General features: G+C 45.2%; 1 long non-coding RNA gene across 1 annotated transcript in view; it reads left to right on the top strand.

The window, feature by feature from the left end:
• The first annotated feature begins 561 nt into the window (after positions 1 to 561).
• Positions 562 to 6,769, top strand: part of LOC308067972 — a 69,387-nt gene continuing 63,179 nt past the window's right edge. Inside the window, exon 1 of the long non-coding RNA XR_013929809.1 lies at positions 562 to 674. This is a non-coding gene — a long non-coding RNA (uncharacterized lncRNA). The remainder of the gene's footprint in view (positions 675 to 6,769) is intronic.

Here is a 6,769-nt window from a genome sequence, read left to right as displayed (position 1 = left end):
CGCAGCAGCGGGGACAGTGCCCTGGCACAGCCGGTGTCCCGAGGCAGCCTGCGGCGACAGCGTCCCCCCGCACGAATCCCCGGGCTGCAGGGCGCGCGCCGCCGGCCCGCTGCGACAGAGCAGCCCGCGGGCAGCGCCCCCGCCGCCGCCACCAGCCGCTCGCCCCCGCCGCCGTGCCCGTACCTGGGGGGGCGGCAGGCGGTTCTCATGAGAACGTCCTTCCCTGTTGACTGGAGGAACGACACGCAGAGTTGTTTCATCTAAGGAAACCCTGTAATAGCTCGAAAGACCGAAAACGGAGACGCTCTGCCATGGGTGGGATCTGCATGGCATGCTGCACGTGGGTCAGTCCCGTGCGATGCCACACCGCCCAGGGCTCCCAGCATCGAAAGGGCCGTGCAGTTATCTGTGCTAGTCTCATTTTACAGTGTTACCTCTATTAAATAGCTTTTAAAATTATTTCTAACGGCATAGGGGTGCCTTTCTTACAGAACAGACCTGCATCCCCTGGTGCAAAACACAAGGCAGGTGGCAGAAGTGGCTCAGGGGGCTGGGGACCAGCTAAAAGTGGCCAGTGCAAGGCCCTCATTCAGGCGATGAGGAAGATGATTATGGGCGAAGAGATTCTGAATACACGCCAGCGAAGTCGCAGACTGATGGCTGCTGTTCAAACGGTGAGCCCTAAAACATCCCCTCCCTCTTCTGAGAGGGAGGATGTCACGTTCCATCCCTGGCCTTGCAAGCAAAGCAGCACCCTATAGACCAGGGGTCCTCAAACTTTGTAACCAGGGGGCCGGCGCGCGGATGCAGTGGCAGGCAGCCCTCTGCGGCTGCTTGGTTTCCCCCCCCAACCCCGGCGGGGGTGGGCAGGGGGAGTCTGTAAATACCGGGGGCCAGATTGAGGACCCTGGGGGGGGCGTGTCCGGCCCGTGGGCCATAGTTTGAGGACCCCTGCTATAGACCAACCAAAGAGCAACTCGAGTTCCACATCAGACGCCTCACTGGGCTGTATAGGCTCTGTGGGCCCTGATGTGCAAGTACTCTGATGCAAGCTGTCACAAAATGTAATGCTTTGGATTTGTCGTGAAACAACCACCAAGTTTCTTGTTTCTAATCTCACAAAGGGGAATAAAAGCAGGGAGGGGAGATGAGTGTTGCTGGACTGCTATTTCAACGCTCAGCAAACCATACGTGTCTGAAAACAATTACCTTTAGATGAAAGAATGATGAGTGCATTAAGTGAACATAGATAGTAGAAGATGACTCATAAAATATTCCATTGTCATTAATGCACAGAGTGGTTAACTAGAGAAATAAAGAATTAAAAGGTTGGACCTCTCATTAATACTAATCTTGTCTGCATGTTTCTATATTCTACAGCTATCTGGTGTACTTGCATATATTTCATTTGCAGTGTGAGCTAAGTAATGCCCACTATAGCTAATGTTTTTGGCATAATCATATATTCGTGAAAGCTTATTTTGGTACTAAAATGTTTCAGTATTGTTCTTTGATCTACAGTTAATTTATGTTTCAAGGAGACGGAGGCTAAAATCTTTGAAACTAACTGATTTTTCAGTTCCTTGGTTGTTCCAAAAAAGTCCATCACAGCTCACACGTTCATGCTATGTTGTTTTGGGTCATCCTGAAATTGTAATTTTTCAGGATCCCTGTTGGTTTGCATAATAGTATTTCTGTTTGAAACAAAAGGTTTCCTCAGTCTGGAACAAAATGTTTCCCTTAAATTTGGAATTCAAGTACTACTCACAAAACCCAGAAGGAACTATACTGCCAATGAGGCCAGTCCTGAAGGGTTATTCTGTGGTGTGGGAGAGGCAGGTTTCAAACCTGTATTTACATGATGCAGCACAGAGCTTTGAGTTCTTGAGCATTCTGAGTGTTACTTCTGTCTGACTTAAATATTCCTTGAGCTACCTTTGGGCAGCTGCTTATCTCTTGTGGATGCTTGTGTTCCTGTTTCTTGCCATTTAGGTTCACTGTAAAAGAAAGGAGTATTTTTCAGAGTGGAGCAGAGCCCAGTGACAACTATAATTAGGCAGGTACAATCTTAAATTCAGGGATGTTTTCTCAGGGTCTGAAAGCAGCATGGTCACACTAGCTTCAGGGTGCCGTTAAGCTAGTAAGTTCTGCCTCTCAGGTGTGATGTTGGGTTGCTACCACTGAAACTCTTTTGATCCTATTGCTAGTTTAGCCCCACCTGGCTCTGGCATTTCTGTACCATGCTGAGCTGTGGTTGGTATATTGTAGTTTACTAGGCCTGTCTTCTCTTTCTCCAGACACATGCACTTGAACACATAAAATGTCCCTTCCCACTGCAATTAATTAGGTCTGTCCCAGGTCATGTCTTCTGTTGCCTCGTGAAGTTAGCCTTGAAAAGACTCAAATTAAGAAATACTTAAGGAAACCGCTTTCAATGTTTCCGATACTTTATCCTTTTTTCTTTGTTGCCAAATACAGTCATGAAATTTATATGCAGCTCTGGCTGAATATTTGGAAAAACTTCACTATGAGGACAGTCAGGCGGTGGGACAGGTTGCCTGGAAATATTGTGCAGTCTCCATCCTTGGAAGTTTTCAAGACAGACTGGACAAAGCTCTGAGAAACCTGGTCTCTCAGACAATCCTGCTATGAGCAGCAGGTTGGACTAGAGAACTCCTGAGGCCCATGCCAGCCTGGATTATCCTGTGACCCCAGGGTCCTGTCTAGACATTCAGTCCCCTCTGCTCCCACCGATTTCATTGGGAACTGCAGTTTCTCAGCATTACTATGGAGAAAGACTAGAAACAGACTCATGAGATCAGGTCTTGCACTGGTGTAAAGTGGCAAACAGTTGCTGAAAAGGCAGGATTACCCAGACACTAAGACACTGTGTCAGGCCTCAGAAAAAAATTCTAGGCATCCCCTGAGGATGGCTCTTTTATCTTCTGTGCCTGTCTGTTCCTCTCCCTTTTTTTTCTCGTATATTTCAACAAGGAGATTCTTTGGAGAGCAACTGCCTCATGGCACTTACAGTCTAAGTTTCAATTTCACTTGGGACTTCATGGCTCAGCTATTAGGTAAATAATAACAGTTCAATGCTTTCAGTGGATCTATGCCAGTTTACACCCTCTTAAGGGATAGTGAAGGCCAGAAGTATCACGTACTCTCTAATTATATAGTCTGACCCCCAAATAAAAATTTCACTCAGTACTTAAGGCAGTGCAAATAATTACTGCAGGATTGAGGTCCTGAAATAATATACTCTGTATTCTTTCCAAATAAGCATTTACAAATTTAAATTTGTCATTTTAAGATGTGTAAGCACAGGTTACAAAAGTCAACTCAAAACTGAATGTTAACAAGGGCCCTATCCATCATCCTCAAATAGCTGGTATCTGAGAGTGCGCTCAGACAAAATGGATTTAGAATTAACAAAGACAGGCATCTTTGAAAGTTGACTAGTGACTACAAAGGACAGCATATTTCAAATATTTGTCTGCAAAAAATATATGCAAGTGCATGGACTGTCCATCAACATCCACAGAACAAAATCCTGCCCACCACCAAAACTAATAACCCCACATGTAAAAGAGAGTGATAAGGGGCAAAGTGGGACTGCTATAGAAATGTGTACCTACAGAGTTCACGGCTGAAAAATTGTGCTGCCTGGCAGCCTGCCTGAGCAGAGGATGGATCACACTGCAGAAAGGTGAGGCTTGAAATTATGAAATAGGTTAGCTTATCACTCACCCTGGCAGACTGCAAATACTATAAAATCCTCTCTGACCGTGGCTTGCAATAAGGTATGTAACATAGTTCTATATTTGTTCAGTGTCAAAAGAGGAAAATTCCTCCTGCATATTTGCCCTTAGAAAGCAACCCAGCTATTAGACTACATGCTCAGTAAGATCCTTTGTGGTTGAAATAATCTGTAGATCTTGCACACAAAACCTGCAAACTCTGTCCTGTCATTCCTTGCTCACGTGAAAAGTCTATTCAGCCAGTGAGTTAGCTTCCAGGCATTCAAAATCAAAGATTGATTATTGAAAGAATCCACCGTTCCTAAAATCATACCTATAAACCTGTGTGTCTATCTTGTACATATGTATAGACAGCTATGCATGTCCAAACCATCTCAGCATCGATATTTGGTTTATGGGAAAACACAGGACTTCTAGAAGCTGACAGGCAAGTCCTCCGTTCTGAATTGGGAGCAATTTAGCCCACAACAGATACCACCTGAAGTTCTGAGCATACAGGGTAGCCTGAGCAAAGACTAACTTTTTGAGCTTCAGGGAATTTCTGTCACCACTCACAAAAGACAGATAGGCCTTTTTCTTTACAGTCTCAGAAGCAGAAACTAGGCAGATATAAACAGAATAAGACAGAAAGCAGAAAGGATACTGGGACCCAAAGAATAAACGTTGTGTCTGCAGTCTTTTGCCATTAGCCTGTCCTTAAAAAACAGATATCAGGTTATAGTCACCTTCCCCACAGTCCTCTAATTATGCAGGTTACTCCTGCAAAGAGATCTGGTAGCTGTGGGGAGGTCTAAGGATCATAATGGCATGGACTTCTTTTATGCCGGGGTCCTGGACATTCCTCTGGAGCTATTGTCAATAGTCAACATCTGCTAAATAGAGTTTTCCCCAGGCTGCAGTACCCTGTGTAAGGCCAGTGGAGGAGATATAATTTGGAAGCCATAAGCAGCAGTTCACTAGTAGTTCACTTCTGTGCAATGAGCCAATGCAAACAGAGAATTTGGTCCAAGTTGTCATAGTAAGTATTTCAAAAAGACTAGGTGAATGTTTCATCTGTTGGGATTTGGTTTGGGTTTTTTCTGGAGTGGTGTCATATACCAGACATAAGTCATGCTCCTTTACATAGTTCAATTAAAATCTTATGTTCAGAAGCATTATGTAAATTGGTGGTTCAAAACTACTGAAGAGTGGTTACAAATATTGCCAGGTAGCTTTGTGGTCGCTTTTATCTTTCATTCAGCTTAAAATACTTTCCAAGAAAGCTTTAAAATACCATACAGAAACTTTCTTGCAGTACTTCTATCTGCTATTTCACTAGTTTAATTAGAGCAGTCTGAGATGTCAGCAGCCATGGAAATCCTGAGAAAGAGGTGGGGGGAGAGAGAGAAAGAGAATGAGAGACAGACAGAGCTCTCTAAAAGGAAAAGTGGGGGTGGGGAAAGTAAAGTTAAAATTCATCCAAAGAATTAGTCTCAATTTCAAAGTAATATTCATAGGCCATTTAGAATGTCACCATGCTTCTTAAAAACTGTGATTGATGGTATCTGTTGGCAGGATAATGTAACATGAAAAAGAATATCGGACTGTATTAGATTACTTTTTCCATTCTTTTTTTTTTTTTTTTCCCTTTCCAAATTTGTGGATGAATTTTAATGTGCATGAGAGTCAGGGCGTTGCTAGGGGCCAAGTGTGCTGTAGGCAGGAACTGAAAAGGTATCTTCAAAGGTTCTGCCACCATTGGATGGTGGACCTACGCTTCACGGACCTACACACACTGCTCCCAACTTCCACTCCACCTTCGGCAGTGACCCATGGAGGAGGTCAGTTTTGCTGAGGGATGCCAACCCAAAGGGTAGTTTCATGGTGTGATCAAGAGTGAGCTAGAATGCATGAGGTGACTTAAATAGAGCCATATTGTGGGAGAGTAATGGATGGAATGAACTGAATGTTTTATTTTGAAAACAGAAATCAACGTTTCATTTCTGGCTACTGTAAATCTATGTTATATGATTAATAGACTTAAAAAAAAAAAAAGTGTTATTTTTCATTTCTCTCCATCATTTATCAATAGTCCTGGCAAACTGGACAGGTCCCAGCAGACTGGAGGTTAGCCAATGTGACATCCGTCTACAGGAAGGAGGATCCGGGGAACTACAGGCCTGTCAGCCTGACCTCGGTGCTGGGGAAGGTTATGGATCAGATCAGCCTGAGTGTCATTGCATGGCACATGCAGGACAACTGGGGGATCAGGCCCAGGCAGCATGGGTTTATGAAAGGCAGGTCTTGCTTGGTCAATCTGATCTATGGCAAGATGACCCACCTAGTGGATGAGGGTAAGTCTGTGGGTATTGTTTACCTGGACCTTAGTAAAGCCTTTGACACTATCTCCCGCAGCATTCTCCTGGAGAAACTGGCTGCTCATGGCTTGAATGGGTGTACTCTACGCTGGGTTAAAAACTGGCTGTATGGCCAGGCCCAAAGGGTCATAGTAAATGGAGTTACATCCAGCTGGTGGCTGGTCACAAGCGGCATTCCCCAGGACTTACTACTGGGACCAGTCTGTTTAATATCTTTATAAATGATCTGGACAAGGGGATTGAGTGCACTCAAGTTTGTAGATGACACCAAGCTGGGTGGGAGTGTTGATCTGCTGGAGGGCAGGCAGGCTGTGCAGGGGGGTCTGGACAGGCTGGATCAATGAGCTGAGGCCAATTGTATGAAGTTCAACAGGGCTCAGTGCCGGGTCCTGCACTGGGGTCACAACAGCCCCATACAAGGGTGGCTGGAAAGCTGCCTAGCAGAAAAAGACTGGGGGATGTTGGTTGATGGCTGGTTGAACATGAGCCAGCAGTGTGCTCAGTTGGTCAAGGCAACTAACAGCATCCTGGCTTGTATCAGAAACAGCGTGGCCAGCAGGACCAGAGCAGTGACCGTCCCCCTGTACTTGGCACTGGTGAGGCCGCACCTTGAATCCTGTGTCCAGCTTTGGCCCCTCACTACAATAAATA

Source organism: Falco punctatus (assembly GCF_963210335.1).
Source record: "Falco punctatus genome assembly, chromosome: 7".
Classification (NCBI taxonomy): domain Eukaryota; kingdom Metazoa; phylum Chordata; class Aves; order Falconiformes; family Falconidae; genus Falco; species Falco punctatus.
Note: the sequence above shows the minus strand (reverse complement) of the source record. Positions and strands in the feature narration are given on the sequence as shown.